The sequence below is a fragment of the Myiozetetes cayanensis genome, unplaced genomic scaffold, assembly GCF_022539395.1.
Source record: "Myiozetetes cayanensis isolate MyiCay16 unplaced genomic scaffold, myiCay2020 scf13, whole genome shotgun sequence".
Taxonomy (NCBI): Eukaryota; Metazoa; Chordata; class Aves; order Passeriformes; family Tyrannidae; genus Myiozetetes; species Myiozetetes cayanensis.
In genome coordinates this window covers 23304393-23331966 of record NW_026086937.1, presented here as the reverse complement: position 1 = coordinate 23331966, position 27574 = coordinate 23304393, and the positions used below count along the sequence as shown (strand labels likewise).

The 27574-nt window shown below is 45.6% G+C and overlaps 1 protein-coding gene across 22 annotated transcripts in view; it reads left to right on the top strand.

Annotated features, from left to right (window-relative positions):
• Window positions 1-27574, top strand: part of TSC22D2 (TSC22 domain family member 2) — an 86700-nt gene that overhangs the window by 34671 nt on the left and 24455 nt on the right. For 18 of the 22 annotated variants that reach the window (XR_007628023.1, XR_007628024.1, XR_007628021.1 and 15 more), the window contains one exon: window positions 1821-2966. The exons of 2 other annotated variants lie outside the window; for them this stretch is intronic. The gene's annotated coding sequence lies outside the window, so the exon portion shown is untranslated. Of the gene's footprint in view, window positions 1-522; window positions 648-1820; window positions 2967-27574 lie in introns of those variants that run through there. 2 more of the 22 variants (XR_007628016.1, XR_007628029.1) reach the window with 1 other exon arrangement.

The window sequence follows — 27574 nt, the reverse complement described above, 5'->3', positions numbered from 1 at the left end:
GGAAAAGCAAGAATGTTCAGCTGGGGGTGTTGGAGGAGAGGCACATACCCTACCACCCCTTGGTATGATGGGCACAGCCTGAGGCTCCAGGTTTTGCAGTAAACGAGGGTGTCAAGGCCCTTCCCATGCTTGTACAGAAGTATTCCATAAAGGGGCTCTGTTCCAGCTGCAGTGCCTGCTTTGCCAGGGGAGCACAGCTCAGGGGTGGTTCCTTATGCTGTCACACTGAGCTGCTCATGTTGGTAGATTCTTTTCTAAGAGGAGGTGTCAGATTGTCTAGCCAGCTGAAGGAATCCAGTTGGCAGGAGGGTGACTTAATAAGTCACTGAGAATTTTAAAAACACTGTGGTTCTTTGTTTAACAGCCAGATTCTACAAAATTAGCGCCAGCTCTGAAATGATTTCTCTCATCACCCTCCCTGTTGTGTCTCCTGCTGTCCTGCATGTCTCTGCCTCCCCTCACTACCTTGTGTTGTCTGGTACACGTGGGTGCGGGGGTCACTCTGCCCATCATCCCCTGCAGGGATGATGCCAAGGCCTCTGTGCGCCGATGAGAGCCCGAGATCAGGTGGCCAAGGAGGATGGAGCATCCTGGTGCCTGGTGTTCCTGCCCACTGTGTGTACCCCTGCAGGGACTGCCTTCTTCTGGTAGGGAGAGTCTGAAATAACCCCCTGTGGGAACATGGGACTTGTGCAAGCAGGTGGCAGAGGTCGATCTGGGCTGGGCAGGGAGAACCCACATCCCCCACAGTGCCCCACGGACCTTACCTAGGGGAGTTTTAGAAAGGGATGAGTTCAGTCACCATGAAACAAGGAGCTTTGGCCACTTGTCACTGTCACACTCAACCACTGGGGACTTTTAAGTCCAGTGGGAGTTTAAAACACTCAGGACCTGCAAACACCTTTGCAAGCAAAGAGGAACTCTGTGCTGTAGCCCTAAACCTGCTCCACAGCTGCTCCTTGCTCCTGGGAAAGTACCTTTTCCCTGATTTTTTTCTGGTCTCTTTTTTTCCTTTTCCTCTCTGTTGAGAGGGGTGAGGACAGGAGCTGACTGCCTGTGCTGCTGTCTGTCCCCGGCAGGGGTAGGGCAGCTCTTCCACTGCTCAGAGGTGCTGCTGAACCTTTTCTCTTTGCCTTGGCAGAGTGCTGTTCCCTTGTGCACTGACCAGGGCTGAGTTTGGGCATTTCACATCCCCCTCAGCCCTGAAGCTTTCTTTGAAAGAAATTTCTTCCCTTCTCCTCACCTGTGCTCCTCTTCATACCTTTCCAGCTTTAAGAAAAGCATCCCTGATGGTTAGTGGAACCTCCATAGTGGGGAACATCACTTTGATCTGTGTTATGTGGCACCACAGGGTTTGCTCCCAGTGTGTTCTGCGAGGAGAGGGCTCCGAGTCAACCCCAGATCTCCCAGTGATTCCCTCCACTGGCTTTCCTCCCTGTGGCATGTGTCAAATGCCAGTGGTGCAACACTATCCCACGAGGGACCCCCTCGTGGCTGGCAGCTCCCGAAGCCCACAGGGCCGAGCTGCCCACAAGGCACTGTTGGAGGAGTGTCCGGGAGTGCTCTGGGGAAGGTGGGGAGCGCTGCAGCCCCCCGTGCTCTCTGGGAGGTGAGATGGCTCTGTCTGAGTCTGGCAACGGGGCTGCTGTGGTTTGGCTCTGTCATCCATAAACCCATTGCTTTCTTTTTCAAATGTACCTTCATAACCTCAAGCAAGCACAGATGTGACTGAAATTCTGGGCAAAGTGCACTACCAATGTTACCCCATCCCTTCTTTTCTACCTTCTGCCATTTGATTTATTATTTCCTTTCCCTTTCAGATCTGCTGTTTTCTGGTTGGAGTGCTTTTTATAGCCTGCATTATAAGGAAACCCACACTTGGGGAAAGGAAGAAGGAATTAAATGGAAAACTAACCACAGGCCTGGCCATTAATCCTTCTGGGGAAAGCATGGTCTGGGCTGCATTCTTCAGCATCCAGACCCTCTGTGGGATACACCAGGTGAAAGTTGTCAGCAGGGTACTAAAGCAAAGAGAGAGCAAGGATTAACATGGGGACTTGATGGGCTCAGTATAGATAATTCTGCCCCTCTACAGTGACTTCCAGAAATGGGGGGGATTCTACAGCCAGTGTGATTTGGCAAATACCCAAAATATAACACGGAGATCTGACAGTAGGGATTGCAGATAGAAAATGTGGCATTCTCTGGCACAGCTGTCATATTATACTAAGCCTGTTACTTCCCTTTAATCCTGATTAATACTCTGCAGTCTGAGCTGGGTCTCTGGTCAGCCATTGTTCTGGGGGGTCTGCTGCTGTTCTCCCACTGGAACCTGTTCATTTGTGCTCTTTCCATGAGGAGCAGCCAAAATCAGGAGTTAAACGTTGCTGATATTAAAAAGGGCTCCTGGCATCTGCCCTGAATGGAGAAATCATCATGTCATTCATTAAAGATATCCATGCTTGTACAGGGAACACATGTGTACCAGATGGTGCCAGTTCAGGATTCCCAGAGGGAGGAGGAGAGGTCCATCCCTGCTGAATGCCAGAGCCACCCCAGTCCCAGGGTCCCCCAAGGGTCCTCCCTCATCTCCCTGCAGCCTGGCAGAGATGCCCCTGGACCTCTCCCAGCTGAGGCTGCACTGCGACCCCAAACTGCCAAGGAAAGTACAAAATTGGTGTATCCTGGGGGAGGGAGGGAGGGATGGGGGCTGAGATCTGGTGTCTCGAGACCATGGTTTTTAGACAGTGCTGATCCAGTGTCTTATTCCCAGCACTTTTCAAATTGTGTTATTTCCTACAGTTTGCAACTACACACAGTAGTCAGAGGTTATGACACGTAGCTGACTTTAAAGGACACTGTAACAAATGCTATGCACATGTTCTATAAATGTTGTTATACCCTGTATTTTATAGCTTTAGACTGCAATAAATGAGGACAAACTATGTGCTTGTAGTGTGAGAATACTGGAATGGTTTGGTCTGTATTTTTTTCCAGTTATAGAATTTCATATTTATTCAAAACAGATCTCCATGTGCAGGTTATGAAGTATTTCATTCCAAACACAAGATACATGCAGTTTGAGTGGATCTTGACTTGCATCAAGGAATCAAAGCAGTCACAAGGGGAAGCAAGTACAATATGTCAGACAGGGGGTCTTTAACCATGCAGAAAGGGCAGCACATCAGAAAGTGTCATTATTTCTGTTCCTCTGTGGCTGCTGCTGAGCACAGTGAGCCCGAAGCAGGGAGTGGGGTTATGTGGGGCTGTGAACCTCCAAGGCAGCACAGCAGGTCAGTGCAAGGCCTGTGTGCTACCGTGCTGGAGGAGTGGTGGGAGAACGAGGGGGACAGTTCCTCATCCCCAGAGTCCCTACTGGGATGGAGCCCACAGGGGTTTGTGTCCAGCTGAGGTGCAGGGCACCGTGGGATGCGCTGCTGAGCTCTTGGTGGGCAGTGCTGGTGCCGGGCACAGCGCTGGGCTCCGCCGAGGCGTTGCTGGGTGCAGCTCCGGGGATCGGCGCTGATGCACTAGCATTGCACAACAATCTCTTTCTCAAACAGATTTGTCACTTTTTGTATTTCCCTAATTAAAATTCCAGCTGCTCGTGTCTCCTTACGCGCTCTTTGCACATGTCTGAGCACAGCTGCTGTCGTGTTGAGGCTGTGCCACGGCTCTGTCGGAGCCCAGGGATGCTCGTGCAGCCTCAGGAATGGAACCCTGTGCAGGCAAACTTGAAAGAGGCTGGGCAGTGTCTGGAGCAGCAGTAAGGAATCTGGGATCGGGAACTCACCACACTGTTACTGACCGGTCTTGCTTTCCCAAGAGGACAAACCAGGGCCTTGTTTGCCAGGTTTGTATTTGAAAAAAGACTTTGCTTTAATTAAGAGACAACCTAAGTAGCATTGTTCTGTTCTCCATTCTGGGTTGTTTTTCAAAAAACAAGAACAGTTTACAAAATTTAAAAATCTCCTAAAATAGAAATTTTATCTAGATAAGTCCCTCTGTGATTCCATTCCTAGTATAAACCAAATTTATTTACTTCTGTAGTTGAAATTGCATTACTAAAGAAGAACGTAAAGTTTATTTTTGTTTTATTTTGTTTGTTATTGTTTTTTTTATTATTGTTTGATGTTCTTTGTCTAGTTTTGAATGAAAGTTGGGATTATGTGACCATCTTGTGGCTGTAACTCTTGTCAGTTCATTTAAATTAATATTTTAATTTCTTGTTTATTATCAAAGTTAACAAACCAAAGTTTATTGCTTTGTTAGGAGTAACACCCAAATTTGTGATGCTGGGAAGGGAAAGCTGCAGCTCATCTGGAACAGTTGGCATAGGAGAAACACATGGGGAGCAACCACAGACAGGCAGGTTCAGCACTCTGGTGGTCTGTCTGTGTGTCTGTCTGTGTATCTCATGATTTTCAAGCTGTTTTTCATATCCTGATGCAAGTGAAAAGTCAGCTTTTTTTTTTTTGAAAAGTGCAGATCTTGGAAACCTCAGCCGTTCCCAGGCCAAGGGTGAGCAATACAAACCTTGCACAAGCAGGTGACGTGGAGATGGGTGTATTGGAAAGAAAACATCAAAGGAATCATGCAGAGATTTGGGGCGGGTGATCCATGGGGACAGGGAGTGGGAGGCTTGTACAAAGCCAGCTTGTTCTTCGCCCAGAGCCAGTGGACTTCAGTTCACGGAGAAAGTAGCTGGAAAAATTACACAGAAAGATTTGACCTTCCAAAAGGCCTCTAAGACACAATTACCTGATGTTCACTGAAGTGGTTCACATGGTTCCCACTCTAAATGATTTTCTAGGTTCACCCATGTGTGAAAAGGGGTCTGATTATATGGAGGAGGGCAATGGAGGAAAGAAACTTCAGGAAGGAGAGAATTATGCCAGGGAATTTTACTGGTTGTGTTTGCTTCAAGGGAAGGAAAGGGCAAATAGATCCCACCAACTCAAAGTAGCTGAGTTTCTTTTGACTTTGAATTTCAAAAGAAAGAAACATAAGAGAGCTCTGAAGAGTTGACAGAATTTAACAGAAGCTGTTCCATGGAGTTAGGTAGGAAATGTAGGATCCAACATAGTTTGCTTTCTTAGACAGGTGACAAATTCTTTTTTCCCCCCTGTAGAACAAAATTGTAACAAACCCCGTTTCTCCCAGTGCCTTTTCTCTCGTTCTGCCCTGTGTTGCCAGGCACAGGACATCCCTTGCCCAGGCAGCCAGCAGTGCTCACGCCGGGGGCCAGTGCTCACTCCCTGCTGCGGAGTTTTATCTCAGCCTTGTACCAAAGCAAGTGAGTTGTCTGGGGCTGCATTTTTTAGTGGGCTTTAGGCAAAATATTTTTCTAATGAAATTAATTTCACAGTTGGCACAAAAGTGCCTCTATTGTGCAGTTTTCCAGTGGCAGGTGTGCCCAGGTGCACACAGCTGTCTGGCTTCAGTAGTAAATTTCTGTGTTCATCTTGGTCTACACCAGTGCCCAGAGCTCTGCTAAGCTGCCAGCAGCTTGCTGGGGCCATGGATGGGCACCTGAGCTCCCTGCAGAGACTGCGCCGACGTCCCTTGCCTCCCTGCTGCTTGTTGCCGGCTGATCCCAAAGGAGCTGGCGCGAGGGCACCGGGAGTTTGGCCGCACAGAATTGCACTGCCCACAGGCTGCATGCTGAGGAACCAAACCATGGCAGAGAGACTGGAAGATGTGAGAGTTTTCTCCCAGAGCTCATGTTTAACTCTCCGTGGCCCTGTTTGGGAATGGACTGTAGTCGGGATATGCCTTTAGCTTTAACTTGCACTTCATCAGTCTGGGAGGAAGAATGGAAGAAATGTTCTGAGAGCAAATTCCATGTATGTCTTCTGCCGCCTGCTAATGGTGTGCATGCCAGGAGCTGATGGCAAAGATAATATCATTGCTGTGGAGAAAATTGCACTGTGCTGGAAATGAGACGCGTGTTCCAGATGACCTGATAGCTCAGCACCCGCTGGGGCTGGGCCTAGAGCCGGGCTCTGCTGACACTCTCACAGGCACATTCAGTGTGATGGAATCCCAGAAATTAAATTATTTAGGGTGGGCAGAAGGACAAAAGCTGAAGAACTTCCATTCACACCCATCCCTGAATCAGGCTTTACTACATCTGCCTCCAGCCTAATAACTATGGGCAAGGACAAGGGAGGCTGACGGGTGGGAACAGCTGTCAAAGTGCCTGGTAAAGCTCCTGGTCTGAAAACTGACATAATGGCACAGTAGATGTGGTGGCAGCCCTTTGAAAGTAAACATCCATTTACAGCAGGATGATACAAATCTTTGGGGCATTCAGCAGCAAGGCCCCTGTGGCTTTTCACCCTTATGTTGCCCAGAGTTATTGCTCAATGAGGGAGTTCATGGAGTTTTGTGTGAACCGAGAGGTAACTGTGAGCAGCTATTTAAATAGCCCTAATTATGTTTAGAGAAGGCCAGTCCCTGAAAGCAGCTAGGATCTGTGAATGAACATATTGCCACAGGTGACCACCTGATCTATGCATATGGACCTAAAAAAAGCCACTTTTCTAAGTTTAAATACCTCAGTAAAGCTGAGCAGACACCCGACGCCAGCACAGCCACACCAGGCCTGTGCACGCTGCCCAAAGCAGCATCGCAGGGGGCTCTGGGGGGAGCGTGGCTCAGGCACCGTGGCACCGGGGTGACCACAGCACAGTCAGCCAGCCCATGGTGTGCTCCTGGGGGACCAGGGCCTTTAAAAATACAGCCTTTAAATACCCCATGGACAGAGAAAGGTGAAGGGACTGGGCCCCCTGAACGGGGGTTGGAGAAACCCAGAGGCTTACCTTGCTTAATCCTTTGGCAAACACGCTCAGTGTCTGCTGAGTCCAGTGGCCGATCCAGCCTGTGCCAGCACCGCCCTGCGCAGCTGGGGATGGGGGGCACCCACTCCCCACCCGGAGCTCCCAGGGCACAGTGGGCTTCCAGCTCGGCTGCAGCCCTGTGCAGTCAGAATTTCTGAAGGAGACAGTCCATGGCAGAGAGGACAAACGTGAAGTTGTTGAACATATTTAGCCCTTCAGCACGAGGGTTGAAGAGTTCACAGTGACAGCTGAGATAAGGCCAGGCCTGGTGATGGCCCCCAAGCCCTCCCTGCTCCTCCGGCCTCCTCCTCTTCCTGCAGTGACTGCCCAGCTGCCTCACCCCACCATTAACCATGTCTGGCTTCAGCATGACTTAGCTGCACAGGATTATTATATCTTATGACATGGAAATGGGTCAGAAATAAACTCGGTGCCTTTCTGTATTAACCTGGTGGTTCTCTGAACAGCAAGAAAAAAGTTCTTAATATATATAGTGGTCAATCATGTTTCTTTCTTTGTTCTCTTTTGATCACTGATTGCTTTCAGCACTTCTCGTTCCTGGCCACAGGAGGGGTGAGTACTCAGGGCACCTGGTCCTGCTGGTAGTGCAGGAGATGCTGATGGGGAGGTACCACCTCCACTGCAGCTCCTCTGGGCAGGTGAGGGGCTCCTGGCACTGCCCTGTTCAGGACAGGCTCACCTGTGCACAGCTCCCACCCATTCTGGGTGGCACCAGCTGCCATCACCCTGGCTCTCTAGAACCCCCTGCCAGCTCCTGCAGGGTGTCTCCATGGCAAAGGTCCTCCTAACCCACCCCAGTGTTTCTCTCCATTGCTCCCTCAGTATCATGGTGGTGGTGTCTGGATTTTGTCTCACTCTGGGAGCAATAGAGTGATGTGGAACATATCTGGGTGGCACCTTTAGGAACTGTCACAGCACACTAATGTTAGGGGTATTTTCCAAGGCAAACCTTTTGGTAGAAATTTTTAAAAGAGATTTTAAAGATTTCACAGAATTGTTGTAGGGGGATTATAGAATTACAGTTAGGATAACTTAAAAAGAAATACAGATGGAAGCGAAGAACATTATAGCCATTCAAATAATAACAGGGTTGCAATGAGAATAAAGGCCAATTTTAGAGAGATGAGTAACATGTACCAGAGAGATTGTCAGAAGTCTTCTGGACACTCAGAGCTTGTTGGAGTGTTCAGTTGTGGCAGCCCCTGCCATGGGCTATGGCAGCAGACCAAGCTGGTTCCAGGGGGTTGTGGAGCTGTGCTGGTCTGTGTCACACAGGTGCCACTTGTGGCTCAGAGGCTTTCAGAGGCTTTTTTCTTGCTGCTTACAGATTGAAGCAAAGCCAGCATCACCTCAGGCTTCAGGGAGATAAATTCCCTTGAACCACATTTCCTCTCTGCTAGACAAACCTGAGACAGATGACTTGCTCCAAAATGTGAGGGTTCTCCTGACACCTTCCAAACAATCACTGCATTTCATGTCTGAATGCCAATCAGCGAATTTCCAGTACAATATGTAAACAAATACCAATCCAAATGTCTGCTGTTTCCTTTGCACTCCCAGAGGCTCTGGACAGAGCCCTGTGTACAGGGAGGGTAGTCCCAGGGGACTGTCACAGCTGAGACACGTGTGTTAGGCAGAGCTGAGGCTCACAGCACACCCGAACATGGTAAGACCAGTGAAGGTGCAGGCAGGAGCCCGCTGTGCTCAGGCAGTCACTGCCCAAACAAGGACACTGATCAGCAGGACTGTCCTGATGCTATTCACAAGACCAGCACTAGTCAGAGCTAGCACATGGCAAGAATCTGTCTCGTGCCTTTTTACACGGGCTATCACACCCATGAGCATCCAGGATCCCTCGGAGCAGCGGCTCTAAATATCCGCAATGAACACCGCATCCCTCTCTCACAGACGTGTTTTGGAACACTCATCCAGCCTTTCAGCAAGGAGCAACAATTATCAGAAAGGTACAGCAAGAAAAGAAACCAGCCAGGGTGGAAGGGCCCCAGACTACCTGAATCTCCAGCTGTGGGTCAGGGATTTGTCATACTCTTAATAGCAATACAGTTCCAGCTACATTCCTGCAGACAGAAGGCCTGGAGACTGAATATGTTCCAATGGCTGTGTACTTACAGGGTGGGTTTTGAGGGAGCAACTGTAGAGGTGGGAAAGAGCTGGATCTCTCTAACATTATTCTTCCCTCTTCATGCACAGTCTGAATCCAACCCAGAGACATTTTTTGCTGTCTGATCTTCACTGGGTCCCTACTGGAGATCAGTCTTTTTCTTCCCAGGCTTCTCTGTAATTACAGTGTGCAGCCAGTAACTGGGATACGGGATTGCTGCTGCCCATTCCCTGTGCTGAAGAGGTGCAGGCAGAGGCAGGGTTGTTCCCAGCGACTCATGAGGGATGGTGTTCAGTGCCTCGAGAAATTTGTCACGGTGCACTTGGGTGATGAGTCGTGTGCAGGGTGGACTGAACTGCTCGCCCAAAGCTCTGGTGACCACAGGCTGCCTTCCATTCCATATCCCTACCTTGCAGCTGCTGGCCCGAAACAAGAGCGGGCGGGTGGGACACCCAGCAGCCTCTGAGCAGCTGCCCTTGGGTGTACAGTGTAACAGACTACATTGCATCATACATAACCGTGCAGTTCTAGACATCAGATACGATTTGCTGTGGCACTGCCCTGCCCTCAGCTTTGTGTGGCGCTTGCGCATTGCCCCGCAATCAGCTCTTACTCCTGCCAAACGCTGAAGTCAGTGCTAGTGATGGTCACTGCCCTGGGCTGGGAGCTGTGCTGAGTCAGCAGCTGCTGGAAGCCCTGTTCAGCATTTCCCCTCCAGGGTTAGCCAAGTCCCAGAGAGCCAAGACAGGAAACGAGACGGTTACAGCATCACTCATCTCAGTTTAATTTACTGTCAGATGTAAATCAATGCCTTAATCCCCCGTGATAAAAATCTTTGTGATCTCTTCAGTGGATAAAGCTGTTTGGTCAGACCAAGAAGCCAATTTTAAACCAGGCAGTATAATTTCCTTCCTTACCAAAGCAGGTGATTTTGTAATCACTGTCTATGCTAGATTCCACCAAGAAATTGTTATTCTAGAACATTAGCAGTAACACTAAGTTCACTTAGGACTTCATTGCAGTACATGGAATTGTTGTTTTGCTTCATGCCCACATCACGAAGCTAAGTTTCTCTGTTATGTGAACAAAAGAGATGAGAGCAGCATATTTTACAAGAATGATGAGCAAGCATCTTGAGTTAGATGAAGATGGGAAGTCTTGTGGTTGGACATCCACTTAGGAGACACAGAACTTGGGTTGCTTCCAGTACAGAACACATTTTTTATATTATCTTTGAGCCCCATCTTCCCCATTCAGGAATTTTTGAGGTTCAAGCGATTCATATTTCTGAAACTGATTCCTCTCTCCCTCCTATAACTCTTTTGGCTGACTAGGCTTATTCTTTTGCAACAGTCAGATTTAAATGTGGGCCAGCCTGGAAGAAGTAACTGCACAAGATGTACAAGCTCTCACCAAAAGAATACCTCCAAGTGCACACATTTAAAGAATTAGAATTCAATTCTGGTGTTCCAGCACTGGCCAGTGCAAGGTCAGAATCCCTCTCCTCAGCTGACACAAGTTTGTTGAGCTCAGAAAAGCTGGGACACAGCAGACAATGCTGTGATGATATCCATGCTCCTTGTGAGTCAGGATATACAAAGCTCCTGCTCAGGAATGACTGAGTGCTCTCCTCCTGGTGTGGTACAGCAGCTTTCCAAGGACCAACCCGTGGAAACAAAAGAACTTAAAAGACAAAAACCTTGAGCTTCTAGACCCCTCACTTATTCCCAGGAAACGCCATTACTGACATAGTACATAGTACTGAGAACCTTTTCATTCTTTTCATTCCCCCAGGCACATCTGCTGAAGGATATGATTCAGAGATGGACAGGATGGCATTTCCTAGCTTTCATCAGCACAAATGACTGTACCAGAGCAGCCCTTTGTCTTTGGAATGGCAATGATAACACTGGGCACATACTTCCCATTTCCAGTAAAGATCCCTTGTTGCATGGCCCCAGAACAGAGCACAGCCTAAAGCACAGGCTTCCCTCATGTGTCCATTTCCCACCGCTCTGGGCAGGGTAGGGCAGGCACTTACAGTGAACCTTGATACTGCTGGGAGGGATGAGGGGGGAAGAAGACTCCCTCCAGAGCCTGTTGGCACCACATATTCAATCCCTCTGCACCAGCAGATGTGAGTTAGGAACAGGACACATGAAAGAATAAGGTCCAAGGTCAACAGATTCCCAGTGCAGCCACTAAAGCTGTTTGCTCCCAGGAGCTGAGGTTGGCTGCTGCTCCCGAGAAACCAAAACTCCTGCCTGGTAATAAACTTCTTCAGTTACCACACAGAAAAAGAAAAATCCCAAACAACAGTGACCTAGCCAAGTGTTCGGGATGGAAAAATCTCAAATATCTAGATGAGATGGATGGGGCACGTCTCCTACCTGGAATTCCTTTCTTGGTGGCATGCCTGGTCACGTAGTGCTGGTTGGACAGGGGGCCAGGACCACACTGTCACCTGCCAGCTGCCTGATCCCTGTCCCTCCTTTGGCTGCTGGACATGCAGGTGAGGCCTGGGTGGGACAAATGCCAGGTGTTAGGAAAGATCACTTATGCCCACAGGTCACTTCCCCGGTGAGGAGCACCTTGTTCCCAGGGGTGAAGCACTGACTGCTCTCAGGAGCATGGCACAGGCCTCCCCAGTGCCTGGGACCTTGAGGGGGCTGCAAAAGCCCATGGAACAAATGGGGTGAATGGCACCAAACTTTCTGGGGGAAGCATTTTGGTGCAGTGTTGCCCACCCATAATTCAGAGCCACTCTTTGCAGCGAGGCCGTGCGGGCAGACAGAGCAGCGTTCATGTCTGAATGGTGCAGCTCCCTTTTGGGGTGCCACAGCTGAAGCCCATAACACAGGGAAAAAGAACCTGGCAGCTCAGTCTCAGGGCTGAGCAGGCAGGATCAGATCCTGCCACAGCTTTGACTTGCAACTGGAGAGACTCTGTACTTTTCAAGTTGCAGAACTTAAGCTTTTTGTATTTCAGTTTTACAAATGCTAGTCAGTGATTTTGCTACTTTTCATCTATTAAATTTCTCAGTTTCATCCATATCCCATCCATCTTCAGAGTTTCATCCATTAAGGCCCTAATTTTACTGTCTTTCCTCACTTGTAAGCAGAGGGGGTCCCCTTCAGAGAGGCTGGTTCAGAGTATGGTGATAGTAGCTATGAGTGCCCTGTCCAGTGAAGTCTCAAATGAAAGACAGGATGGTTGTGCAGCATTACAAGGTATTTGAAAATTAAGATAATACCAAGGCAGGACCATATCTGCTGCTAGCATGTGAGATTCAGAATCGCTGCTGTTGATCAGCATTTTCACGCCAGGAACCTGCACCAGCTGCTACGGCTGCAGATCAGTCCTTCAGCTGATCCCACAGATGGGTTATGGACTCCTCCAGCTCTTGCACTCCTTCACCTCTGCATCACCCAGATTTCTTCAGCACAGTCATTAACAGCTCACACATACCTGCCACACCTTGCAGCACACGCCTCTGCATTCCTCACCCTGCTCCAAGACATTCATGGACTGCGCTCCTGGAGCTCAGGGTCGCTGTCTGATTCACAGGGGATCACAGTTGTTGTATGAAGTGCTGACAAGTTGGGGTCATGACGTATTTAGCCCTGTCCCTGCAAGAACAGATTCAGAGCAGATTATCCAGTCACCTAGCCAGTACTTTTGGGAAATATTTTACAACTTGCACAAAGAAAAAAAATGCTGGAAACACCTGATCTGTAGTGACAAAATTCCAGCTCCTCATTTCCACACAATGAGTGGGAACCAGCAGTGGTTGGCAACTTCCTAGCCTTGGCCAAGGCCAAAGGAAATAGTTAATCTGTCACACACATCTTTTGCTTCTTACCAGGGCAAGGGAAAGATCTGAGTCCTTGCTTAATATTAAAATGCTCAGGTTAGGCTGGTTTCATTTCCCATTTTTTTATTCTCAAATTTTATGTTTTGATTTTTAGTTTAATCCTTTATTTTTAAGGTTTACGCAGCATCATCTACTTCTCAAATAACACTGTCCATTAACTAAATTTACAAGCTGTTTACCTAACATGTTTCCTGATAATAATTCAAATGGTATTGTGGTCTGGAAAAAAAACATACGAATTGATATCTCGAGAAGAGTTTGTGGATTTGTATAGTAGAGAAGGTGTTCCCAGGCTCTGAGTGGAAAGATGTCTCACAGTTTCCTCCAGTCCCCTTTCTCCACATGCAGGTTGGTGCATAGATAGAGAACTTGATCTGGTAAATAAGCCTTTGCTGACAGCTTCACTTCAGTGAAGTTTGCTGTGCAAAAAAGCTTCGTTTAGGAAACCTGCCCAGGAAGAGAGATGGAAATACACAGGAGTCAGAGGCTGTCTAGGCAGAGAAGATTCCATTGTTGTCAGAAGGAAGATGTGCCTTCCCAAGGGAAGGATGGCCTGGTGGTGGGAAAAGGCTTTTCTCTGGAGCTGATCCCAACTCACACCTGATTTGAGGTTGTGGATTCTTTTTGCTAGCTCCCTGCAATACTGCCTTGATTTAGGAAACTCATACATCTTGAGATATTGCTCCTGACTGCAGCAGAAACTCTTCTGACCACACACCAGCACAAGGTTTCCCTGCTGTCTCAGTTTTATTTCCTACTATGAGCTCTGCAGTCTTACACCCATATATCCAGCCATACACAAACCTGCACTTTAAAAGTGGTCATTCTGTAGCCATCAAAAAATCCCTCCTTCTCGTATTTTTGCTAGCACCTCTCCCTAGAACATAGGCTTTAACAAAGGGAACACGTTCCCCACTGATGTGCCAGACAAGAGTTCATGGCTTTGTCTTGCTGAAAATGAAGTCTTGATTATTCAAGCAGTTCCCAGTGAGTCACTCCACACCCTTGAATTATTTCTGACAGATGTGAAATGCCTTTTGCTGAATTCCTACTCCAAAGAGCCTTTTGCATGACTGGTTTATCAGTGAATGTGAGCAGACTCATGATTTATGGTGCTTCATCATCATGGCATGTGTAATACTGAACATGATGACTAGGGAAAGCAGACCCACCTATTTTTTGCCACAGGCTCAGAGCCTCTCAAATCTTCCAGCAGCCACACAAGAGGTGTTCATGCAGGGCAGATGTGTGCGCAGGGAAACCCGATTTGCTCTGTGGATCTCAAAAATGGATCAGCTGAGGGTATCTGAATTTGCTCTCAGGGATGATATGGAGACTGAAGCACCAACCTGAAGGCTTGTTTCTGTCACTGTTCGCTTTCTTGCTTTCCCTTTGCTGCCAGGACTGTGCCTGTCACTGGCTGCACGCTCAGCTGTGGTGCAAGTCACGCATGGTCCTGGTCCCTGTGCCAGCCATGGGGACCAGACCTTCCCTGCAGCAAGGGAACACTCAGCTCCCTGCCCTCAGCCCAGCGTGCTGCCCTGACCTCCTACAAGCTGCAGGTGCTCTCTCTCTGCTGCACTTAGGGCACCATGGGCCACTGAGAGCTCGTCACTCCTGCTCTCAGGTGCACCACAGACAGGACCATGCCCAGGATAACTCACCTGTGAACTCCGAGACAGTGATAACACCGTGGGGTTTAGTCTGGTCAGACACAATCACTGCCCTGTGCATACCATGCATGTATATCCCAGCAAACACTGTGGTTTCGTACCAAAGGCAGCTCTGAGCAGCTGAGCTCCCCTCAGAAAGCCCCGGCAGCAATCCCTGTTGGCACCTGCATGAAAGGGGCCAGCTCGCTCTCCCTGCCGGCTGCATTCCAGGGGCATTCCCAGCCAGGCCAGGCCTGGTTCCATGTGAGGCTGAAGACATTACCTCTCCAATGGGAGATTATGGGAGATTTTAGTCTGGGATTCCCCATTTTTCTCCTGCCGAAGTCTCTGTCACTGCAAAACAGAACAGCGGCAGACAAAGCCATGTTAAACCGTTTTAGTGATTCCAAAATCCATTATTCCTCTGGCTCATTAATTAAAAAAAACCAAACAAGCAATAGACCTTACAAATGTGAATTTTGTATTTGCAATGGTAAAACTCCTCCCTTCTTTTTATCCACAGATGGTCATGATGATGTCTTTATGTTCAATAATTAATCATTTTTGCGTCAGGTTTGACTTGTTTTAGGGATTTAAATTGCATGTCTCACTCAAGGAAATGTGTAATTGAGATACAAATTTGGGCACCTGTGAAAGACTTCAAAATTTATGCACATGACTAAGTATATGTTTTTAGACATATATTTTACTACCTTAAAGGCATCTACACAGAATGTCAGTGGAGACTGATCTGTCATTGCTCTGTCTTGTCAGCAGAACCACTGGATTCTGACAGCTGAATAGAGGCCATTAATTAAAACTGCCAGGTTTTGTCAGACCTTTGTCATGCTCCCAATAATTCAGTCTTACGCATTTCAAGTAGCTGCAGCAGGAACATGACCAAACCTTTCAATTCCCCCCCCTAAATTCTATTCCTCTCTTTCTAAGAAAGGGCACTTATTCCTCCAGTAATAATAGTCCTTTGCATTTTGGAGGAAGGGTGCTGGGCGGGGGTAACTTGGTTTTGCATTGAGCAGTGCCAGGGTTTATGCTGACTCCTCAACAGCAGCTGTGCAAAGGTTCTGGCATTGACTCCCCACTCTCAGGACAGGGGATAATGCCACAAGTTTTGCAGGAATAAGGAGCATTTTTCTCACTTTTATAAGGAGGTTCTATGCTAGAACTAGCAAAAAAAAAATGGACTTGACTTCAGGTCCCTCTGCTCTCACAAGTATCCTCACTGAAGCTGATAACTGCTCCTGGGGACATGCAGTCCTCAACCAGTCATTCTTAAAGGAGAAGTGTTAGTTTTGCATGTAACTATGATCTACTTTTTAATTTTGATATATTTACAAGTTCACTGTCTGTAGCACATCCATGAACCCTTTGGTATGCACGTGATGCAGAGACAGTGATCAACCTTAGAGGCATATTTAGAAAGCACCAGTTTTGTTTGGCTTACATGTTTATAATTGTCTCTGGAAATATTATCATTGGTGATTTTCTACAGTAGCTTTCAAAGTAGTGTTGGTTTCGCTGGATATCCAACATTGCTAAAAAGCACTTAAAAGGTCAAACACAAGAACAGTTGTTTGTTTCTTCTCACTACTACAGCCTCACTCGGATGTGAATCAGGAGCCATAATGCTACAGCTTCTGAAATCCAAGTAAAGCCAGGTAGTGTATAGTCCAGCACAGCCAAATACCCTGAGGACACAGAAGTGTGCTGCCCCAGCCCCCTATTTTATAGGAGGGAATGAGGGACTCTCTCCCATCAGGGTAAACCTGCCTGAGGAGTTTGCTGTTATTCTTCATGGAATGGTGGCACCTCGTAAGACCCCTTGCTGTTGGTTTCTGTACAGCACGATGCAGTGTAAGGGATAAGCAGAATCCTGAATTACAAAGTGGTGTGAGTAAGAGCATCTGGCAACGTCTGCAGATATATGAGGTCAGTGGGTTTACATTCCTTAAGGTCAGAGAACAGAACAAGCGTGATCTTATCCCCATGCCAGTTTCTCCACATTATAAAGTCACCAAAAGGTGTGACGACACATCATTCCTTCCCTGGGAGGATGGGGCTGAGGGCTTGTCTGCACTGCCTGGGAGAACAAACTGGAAGGAACAAATAGGTGCAAGCAATCTCCAGGTAAGAATGCAGAGGAGAACCAGCACACTGTTTTTCCCACAGCGTGAAGCAGCCAAGCTCACAGTGTGTACCGCCAAAAACACAGAAATGCTCCCTAGTGAAACCAGACCGTATTTGTGAGGGACTGCAAGCTCTTAGTGCCCAGCCTCACTTGGTGTCTTCCCAGCTGGGGAGAAGAAGAGGTCTTTTGCTTTAAAACGATGGATCTGACCTGGCATCCAGCTCTGACGGTCAGTGAGGGAGAGGACAGCATAACAGAGGAAATGTATTTTCCCTCTCCTCACTTGTGTGGTCATGTATTAATCCTTAAACTCAACTCTTTTAATTATTCTTATAACCCTTACTGATGTAATTCTGAATATTACTGTTATCCTTGTAAATACACAATCCTCTTTTTGTAGAAATTTTAACCACCCAGATAATTTGCCCTATGACTTGGAAATCACTCCAGTAAATTCATCAACAGAATTGAAAATAAAGCTAAGCTTTGGACGAAAGCTACAGCTTATACCCCTAAGGCTTATAAATTTAGTCTGGTCCAAGGTATAAATAAATCATATATCATTCTGAAAGGTTTCATATGTTTGTCAGACAGAATCAGATAATTTTAGAGGCATACATTTGTGTGCAAAACACAGTTATGGTTATAAAGGCATGTCCCAGGTCAAGGAAACAAACATTGTATCATACAGAGGTTTCCGTTAAGGATGGAATTGCTCAGAATTGGTATAGGCAAAGCATACCTTTAAATGCTGTTTACTTGGCAATATCCATCTTGCATATCTTGGCTCATGGTTACACTGTACCTAAATAAGACAGTGCTGAATACATGATAACCAGTTTTTTGTATTGGCCCAAACACCCACAGATTACTTCAGCTATTGAGTAACAAACAAAGAAGTCTATTTCTGAAGGCCTATTTGGGTAACACAATTATTCTTTTTGATGCATAAAATTTGAATAGGGCTCTGGGAATTAATAACATAAAAATAATGATGATGGTGATGATTTTGAAATGTTCCCCAAACAAGGAGTTAAGGAAGTCTTGAGACAGGTTTTGTGGTGAACTTGATAAATCTTTCCACAGTTTTTAATTTGGAATATTAGTTATTTCATAATCTGCAGCGCTTACTTGGCACCTGCTGTGGGGTATTGGAAACCCACACACAGCACACAGCTCCTGCCACGGGCCAGGGTCCTGAAACTGTGCGTGGGGCGTCTGTCAGCTGGGAACAGGACAGTACTGATCTCACCTATCAACTCTGCCCTTTCTCATTGGCACCCCATGAGAAGCAAAAAATCAACTCTGAGATAACTAGGTGGAGAAATGACCTGAAATTTTAAAAACCCATGGGATCTTTGATCTAGACCGTGCTTGATTCACAGTACAATCTGCAATCTTCTAAGTGCCTTGCTGAGGGGAAAAGGTGAGACACTAAGTGGCTTTTGTACAGGCACCATAATGCAACCAACAGAGCTAAAGCTGAAAGACCAGGAAAACCAGAAAGAAGCCCTTTCTCTTTTTCTTTAACTGATCTTCTCTTTGTATGACTGCACTATCTAAAAATTGTGTATGACTTAATACTGAATAAACGCCAAAACCTCCTGTACTGGAGAGACCACAATAAAACTGCTTACAGTTATGACTGAATTAGTCATAATATCCATTGCTATGTGCTGCTGGAGTGAGTTATCTGCAGTGTGAGTATCTGCCAGGACAAACACAATTGTCCATGGAGGGAAGTCTTCACCACTCGTGATGTTCAATAATCAAACCTTGTCCGACTAACACTTTAGTGGAGCAGATGATATTTTTTTTTCTATTTTCAAACATTATATAAAAACTGGGAAAAAAAACCCAAATGAAAAATAGAGGTCAAATTTGTGCTGACCTGGAACAGGGTTATTCAAGTGGTAAAATAACTCCAAAAGCACTTTAGAGCTATTCCTAAGGGACCCATGCTTATTTATGTGAGTTACAAATGTCTCTAAAGAACAACAGAGAGAACAAAAAGAGGTGAATAGACAAACTTAAGATTTAGTAATTCAGAGAGAAATAGTCCATATACTTTCACAGAGCAAATCTCCTTGGAGACATCGGATAATATACTCCACAATAATTGCCAAATATTTTGTCAGGGTGGCCCAGTCTCAAACAAATGCAGATTTTCTTCACAGGTTTGTGACCAAAATGTAGAAGTAACAGGAACTCTCGCAGTTTGAGACTGGAATTCACTTCTGGATTTTCTATTATTTTTCCAAACCATGTTTGGTTTTAATATAAATATATTGGACACATTTTCCTAGTATCCGACTGAGTGCTGAAAGAACCAGTCACAACAACTTGATGCCTGCAACTTGGGGCAGCTTCAGTGATATTTATTCCCTGCACCATCCCCTACCAGAACCAAACCACAGTACAATGCCCCAGCATGGGCAACAGGGTGAGAATCCAGGATCCCACCGCAGCTCCAGCAGGTTACTGCACATGTGATGTTTCAATGCTCTGCTTGTTTGTCCATATTAACTTCAGATCCAATTAGAAACTGCTTGAGAATTCCAAAGGCTTTGTTCCCAGTTCAGGTTTAAGTTAAATCAGTGGCAATGCCTGCACTTGACTGGCATTTTAATGACAGAAAATCCATGAACCTATGCATCCTGGAGTGGGAACAGCTTTTCATGGCAACAGACATTGATAAGTGTTTGCTGACACTTATTTCCAAACTGGATTTTAATGGGAATTCTGCTTCAACAAGGATTTCAAGCTTGATTCCTGCATCTCATGTATGCCTGCCAGTACAATTTCAGTTTATGAACTCTATACATTTTTAGGAGAGAGCAATACAGCATCATGTCTTAATTCCACATCATATTTGCACTGTTCAGTAAATTTATCCACCAATAAAGAAGTCACAGTGTGCTTCTAATTGTATCACTAACTAAACAACCATGTAAGAACTGCACTTTTTCATGTTGCAGAACTACTTTTTTGTAGCATCAATAAATTTTTTCCTAACCAAAATCTGTTTCCTTTTTACGGCTTTGCATGTCATACTACAGCAAAGCAGCAACTTCCTCTCTGGAAAAGGAAGGACAGCAACTTATTGTGTTATGCATCAATACAGAATTGTTACTAATAAAATAGCCTAGCCCTTAACTTTGTTTACTACAGCATGACAACCACTAAGGAAAAATATGCTCAGTGATGGAGGTTTGGCAAGACAGAAAGACTGTTTGTTTTCCATGTTCTCAGCATATTGCTATTTACTTTTTGTAACCATTAATGTAAGGTAAATTCTGTTGATATAAATAGGATATAGAATTAACAACTGTACCTGAGACTCACTGCATGATTAAATTAAACCTTGCCAAGCAGAAGGGAAACAAGAGTTGCTTGTTAGAGAAGTGAAAGATGTCTGCCTTTGCACTGCACATCTTGGTCTGACACTGACAAGCTCCACACTTTTCTACTGGGGTGACTCTCATGAGCGAGGAACAGATAGTCCTCTCTGACAAAATATTTTCTCAATTCTCTTGTGTAATGTACTTGCTGATGATCATGAAAGCCGGTGTCAAATGGACTCACATGCTCCTGTCTTGTGACACCAGCTACAAAAGAAAGCCAGTTACCACTTGCCTGACCAACACTTTAAGTATAAATCTGTTTTAGAACAACTGTAAGTGCTAATGAGTGGGGAACCAGAGAGAACTAATTTAGGGTCCAGTTCTGGTAGCGTAAAGGTGAAATCCTAGGGTTTTATGGGATACTTTTCAACAATGCTGCACCAGAGAGTGCTTTTGTGCTTGCTCTTAGATTGAACTCCTGATGAAAGCCTGTTATGAACTCTCCCCTGTACCTTCCAACCGAGCTTCTGAAATCCACACCTACTTCTGCAGGAATGGCAATAGCTAACAGAAATTGGTTTTTTTCTGCATCACAGGCAAAAGGAAGAGCAGGAGTGGCAGTAACAGCAGGGCAGGTGTGTCGAGAAGGGGCCAACTCCCCGTTGTTCCCAAGTACACCCTGGCCCTGGGAGCTCTAGAAGCCTTGGTGTTGCCTAAGCACACCTTGTGCCAGAAACAGCGCAGTCACACCAATCTCCTTCCTCTGACGCCACTGCCCGTCTGTCCTTCCAGGCCTCTCTGCTGATGGCACAGGGATGTCTGCTTGGTTGTAGCACTGGGACACAGGACACAGGTGACCAGGTGTGCACTGCACAGGTCAGTGCCACTGACAGTGCCACTGGCACCAGATTTCTCCTGGGGTGAAGCCAACCCGCAGTTCCACTGTTTCTATGTGGTTTGTACATTCTGCGTGTCGTGCACATCCTTGCAGCCCAACCTGGCTGCTGCCAATGCCACGTGTGCTGCAGAGCAACACTGATGCTGCACATTAACAGGCTCCCTTTAGGTGCTGTCAGATTCATTCAAACATCAGCAAGAGTGGAGCTGTGGCTGCAAAATCACCCAACACCCCCCTCTGCTTCTTTCAGAGCTAGTCACTACGTCCTGACTAGTCCCCACAGAGATCACATCTTCTCTTCTTGGAGACCACTCCACGTCAAGAGCCTTTAATGACTTTCAGATCCTTAATGGAATACAAGTCCCTGAAGAGAAAACCCCTATGATTTTAACTTGCAGAATTTACAAGCTCGTTTTTATTCACACAGAGTGACTTATTTCTAGTGCAACTTAGGAAAACAATCCTCCTCCAAATGACAATGCTGAGTATATCACTGCTTTGCAATGCATTACTAAAGAGTTCCCACACTATTTAACACCTACAGGACAATTCCACTGATCAGACTCCTCATGCAGAACCTGTTGGGTCTTGCCATTAAACTGGTAATTATTATGGGAATTCTGGTAGTGGTTTTTGTGGTATTTTTCATTTAACCCAGAAGTAAGTTTGTGTCACTTCCGTCAGTTTACTCTGATGAGCACCAGAATATTAATTTCCCTGAATGTCCTGTTTTCCCATTTTTCTCAGGATCCCAAAACAGACCTCTGAAAGTGGTTTGAATTTGCATACCTGGATATACACTGAGATCACTTCTTCAGCTTTAATGAAGGACAACAAATTGTGCCAGTTTTTTTAATCATGTTTAGAATGGAAGTGTTCCATTAGAAAATAATAACAATGCAAAATGCAGATCACCATAAACAACTATTGCTTGTCTGCCCCCAACACTTTCAGTTTTGTTGAGCAATCTCTCCATTTCACTGACAATTCTATTCCAGTGGATTTCAGCAGAATTGCCTATTTATGTTTTAAGACAAAATTTTAACAGCAGAAAACCTGAGACACGTGAACAGAATTTAGTTTTATATCCACCACATCATTTTAGTGTCTGACAGCATGAGTGTTTCAGTAGGTGCAGTCACAGGCTTTGATAGAAGCTGTACAGTCAGATGAGAAAAGCAGAAATTAACCACAGAAGTATTACTTTTTTGTATATATTTTGCATACAACTTTCATGTGGAGACAGAGAACCCATCAATCCACTATCTGCTATAAACCCCCTATTTGTGCTTTTGTAAAAAAGTTGCAGCTATTGCAGACTGTAAGTTTTATGTAGCACATTTATGCAAAAAAGGCCAAGGAACCAGTTTTGGCTGCTTGCTGTCCCACATCCCACATGATGTGGTAGCAATAGATGTGTAAAAAATTACTCAGAACCTAAACGTGTACCATTTTCCCCCACTTTTAATTATCCAGCCCTGACCTCTGCTTTGCCAGTAAAAGGGGAAGAACGGGCACTGGAAGGTGAAACGTGAGGGGCACAGGTACATGTTCACTTTTGAACCTGAGGATCTCACGTACTTGAACCAAGTGGATGTTGTCTCAGCTACTTAGAGAGCACACACACCACCATTCCAAACAATCAGGATTCCCTGGAAAGTCTCTATAAATAGACATCTAAATATTACTATTATGGAGTTGCAGTGGCTTTAATGTCTACTCTGTAACTGCTCTCTCATCTTAAAAACAGACCATCTTTACACTCCATGCTTCCTCTTATGCCACAAGTATTACATAAGGCCCTACACTTCAGAACTCAGTCCTGCAAACCAGTCTATAACTACAGATGAAGCTGTGCCATGGGTTATTTAAAGTATCTGACAAGCTCTCTGAAATTTGTGTACCTTCTCTTTTTGCTTAGACAATATATTAAAAACAAACACCTTCCATTATTCATTCTTTTCACACTGAGAGATAATTGATACAGATAGTAAAAAGTCTGAATAATGGTTTATATATGAAGTAAAGTGATTACTTACTGTCCAAAGAAGAGTTATTCAAGTAAACGAGCAGCCTGTATTCCAGAAAATCCAGCAATGAACTACTGACATGTCCATTAAAATACACCCATGCCAAACAGAAATATTTCAGACACAAAGTCCATGAGAGATGTGGATTTTCTTCATTATTGATATCAGTCTTTACTCAATATGAGTTTGAAATATATCTGAGAGAATATGCTTCTGAACTCCACATGAGCTATCTGAAACCATTCACATTGCTCTCTTAACTAGGTTAAATGAAACCTGATCTGGATTCCACTTGATCATAAGTCTGGAATGCTGAAAATGCCGTAATCTATTTATACATCAAATTGAAGAAATGTTGCGTGTCTTTAAATTTCACTGCATTCCTGTGTATTAGCTAAATAGCAACAGTTTACAAACTGTTTCATGTTCAAACTAAGAAAGAAAAGACAGACCAAGCTGACTTATTTATCCTAAGCCAGGAAATCAATCCTGGCTTTTAAACTATGGCTCAAACCCAGGTCTTCTTTGTGCCTTCCCTAAAAGAGTTGCTCCTGCAGCAGTAATTCATCTCTACTACCAAAACATTGTAGTTGCCTTACGATGACTTTCAAATCCATACTTTATCAGCATCAAGAACATACTACAATCCCAAATTGGATTTGCTGCTCAGATCTTGCTCATACTTCTCTCTGCCTCTGAATCACAAATGGTTCAAAATACATCAGAGAGCAAAGCTGAGAACAACTGTGTAAATACAAGCAGCAAAATCATACAGATGAAAACTACAGAGGGGTTTATAGAGCCCAGAAGGGACTGGCAATAGCTCATTTTTCAACAGACCATCTCAGCCCCCCCCAGTGAAGCAGCATTCTCCATTTCTCCAGAATGCTGTCATTCCCCTCAGTTATTTACAGACCCTTCAGGTGTGCACAGTGACACCTTATTCTAACTGGAGGAACGACTCCCATTCAAACACCACAGCCAGGGGCAGCACAAGATCTATGGGTAAAGGTGCCCATCATGAAGAAGAGCACAAATGCTAAAGATAATACAAATGTACATCCCAAATTTTAACATCTTTCAGTGAAACCAAACACAGCTCCCACTGACATTTGATGGGTTTGCCATTGACTGGAAAAGGGCAGGATCAGGCTAACAACAACTGATGAGATCTTATAACATTTGTTCATTCCTACTTGCACCTTCAATGTGTTTTGATACATGTAACAGTTTCCATTCGTTCACAGTTTTTGGTCATGTAAATTCTTTTTCATTAAATTTTTGATTTAGTGCCCATTATTTTCCATATATAAGACAATGAACACGGCAAAGAAAATAAAGAATAATTTTGTTGGGGTCAGGAGAGAGGAAATTTCTGTGCTCTTTGTCACGTGAGACTTTAAGAAGAGCCTGAAGCTAAATACTGCAGCTACTATTTGTGGTTCTCTGGATCGTTAGTGGCCTTTATAAATGCAAAAATCCTACTTAGACATTCAAATAACTCATTTGCCCTTTCCTGTGCCCTTCTTCTCTCCAGCAGTCTGTAACCTCGAATTTGTCTTCCAGATCTTGCAGTCATTGTCTTGCAGCTTGAAATTCAAAAGGACTTGAAATTCAAATTACCATTGCATTTCAGTGCAGTTTGAGACCATTTGGGGTAATTTAGGTAAGTTTTAAAAACAAGAATAATTGGGGTAAATGTCTTACTGTCTAGCACCAGTAATTTCACAAAATGGAAGATGTACAACTTACATGAAGGAAAGGAATTTCTGATATTACTGTTTATTTTAAAATTTAAGATGTTAATGCAGGATTTTGTACAAGAGTCATTTGAAAGGGAATGCACTCTTAAAATACCCAGTGTTTAGTAACCCCTGAATTTCTGTTCAAATCTGAAAAGACCCTGCTGATTACTGCTTATCACTTGTCCATCACTGTGCCAGTGTGCTACTCTTGCTAAGGCAGTATCACATGACCTGATCAAAATTTAGGTCTCTGTACTCAACACACGAAAAAACGTAGGCAGAGCCCTCAGGAGTTCTCTGTATCTGCAGATAAGGCAGGTGATAGATGGGACAGAAAAAAAGATGAAGTTAAAAAAAAGAAAAACAACTTGTAGAAGGCCACAATGCAGATAACTATGAACTGAGGAGTAAGACTGAAGTTAAAAGACAACTCCCCTGAATTTTCCTACTGACTTCCCCCAGTTTCAATCTGGACTCCTGACACTTGGGCAGATACCTACCTGTTGGATCACACGGTGTCCTCAGGCTAGCTTTAGTCCAACACTAATCACCTAATGTTATTAAAGGCTGAGATATCTGAACCCATGCATGCTAGATGCCAACAAACTGACTTCCTTTAATATTCCTGTAACTTTCTTTAAAAAAATATTGTATTTTTAATGTTAACATTAGGGATTTTGAAAAATTAAATATATATACACCTATTAATATACATCTCTCTACACCCATTTGTCTCTGTACACCTCTGCTGGGTGTGAGCACGTGTAGCTCTGTACACTCCATAAGGGTTGAGGGGTTTAGTGCACAGCTTTTATCCCCGTCTAAATGGCACATGGATTTCAGCCACCATCAGTGGGAAGCACCACCTTTGGACCATCTAAAATCATAGAAACAAACAAACACAACGTGCTAAAGCCATTTTCACAGGACACATACGTGTGGTCAGAGCTTGAAGCTTTGTAGCTTACACCCCAGAGGAGTTTCTGTTTTGGTCTTCTGTCATCTGTGGGAGCATTTCTGCCCTGTCTCTGAGGCTGAGGGACTGTGTGCAAGACGAGTGTGTGTCACATGACTAGTGCATGATCTTTAAATGCCAAAATATGTAAATTCACCTGCAGTCCTCAGACAGGAGAACCACAAGTGTGGGTTCTCACTGCCACTGAAGTATGTATGGGGATCCTCCTACTGAAGTGTGTAATGGTGAAGGTGATGGAGAGAGTGGGGAAGTTATCCAAACCTCTGTCAGGCAACACGGCAGCACTGAAAAGGAGCCTACAGCCATTCCAGTGCCAGGTCCCAAAAACCAGGCACAGGCACACAGACACTAGGGAGGGTCCCACACTGCTGGCACTAACACACATCTAAATAAGAGACACGTGGAAAATGTCTTTTAACTAACTGAGCGAATGCTTTCCTTGAAGGAAAAAAGGAATATGTGCATGCTTGATACTTAATAAAAGTAACAGTGTGTTTGTGCCCAGCATACTGGAACACTGTTCAGCACTGATTCAACCTTGTACAATGTTATCAGTGTAATGTTATCAGTGTAACGTCATCAGTGTAATATCATCAGTGCAATATCATCAGTGCAATATCATCAGTGTAGTATTATCAGTGCAATATTATCAGTGCAATATCACCAGTGCAATATCATCAGTGTAATATTATCAGTGCAATATTATCAGTGCAATATTATCAGTGCAATATCACCAGTGCAATATCATCAGTGCAATATCATCAGTGCAATGTTGTCAGTGTAAAATCATCAGTGCAATATCATCAGTGCAATGTTGTCAGTGTAAAATCATGTGCACTGTTATCAGTGCGGTATCACCATTGCAATATCACCAGTGCAATGTTGTCAGTGTAAAATCATGTGCACTGTTATCAGTGCGGTATCACCAGTGCGGTATCACCAGTGCAATGTTATCAGTGCGGTATCACCAGTGCGGTATCACCAGTGCAATATCATCATTGCAATGTTGTCAGTGTAAAATCATGTGTACTGTTATCAGTGCGGTATCACCAGTGCAATGTTGTCAGTGTAAAATCATGTGCACTGTTATCAGTGCGGTATCACCAGTGCGGTATCACCAGTGCAATGTTGTCAGTGTAATATCATGTGTACTGTTATCAGTGCGGTATCACCAGTGCAATATCATCATTGCAATGTTGTCAGTGTAAAATCATGTGTACTGTTATCATTGCAATATCATCAGTGCGGTATCATCAGTGCAATATTTTCAGTGCAATATCACCAGTGCAATATCATCATTGCAATGTTGTCAGTGTAAAATCATGTGTACTGTTATCAGTGCGGTATCACCAGTGCAATATCATCATTGCAATGTTGTCAGTGTAAAATCATGTGTACTGTTATTGCAATATCACCAGTGCGCTATCACCACTGGAACATCGCCGCGCTCAGCGCTGCCCCACCCCACCCCGCCGCCGGGGGGCGCTCGCCTGCGCTCCGCCGGGGCCACGCACTCTGCTCCGGCCGGGCCCGCGCGCGGCCGGGCGCGACCATCCCCCGGGGCGGGGGGGGCTCGGCGCGGAGCGCCACATCCCAACCGTCCCCCCGCGGTCCGCGCTGCCCCGCCCCCCCCGCCGCGCTGCCCTGCGCTGCGCCGGGCCGTGACGTCAGCGCGGCGGGGGCGTGGCCGCGGCGCTCCCAGGGTGCAGCGCACAAGTTGAGCCCCATCTTGGGGAGCGGAGCCGCGGCCCGAGCGCGCTGCGGGAGCTCCGCGGCCGGCGCAGCGCAGCGGGGCCGCCCGCGCCCGCCCAGCGCCGCTGCCCGGGCCGCCGCAGCGCCGGCAGCCCGCCCCGCGGCGGGGCCTTGCCCCGGGGGCGAGCCCGCGGGCCGGTTGCGAGCAGGATGCGCCTGGCGCTGGTCTCCA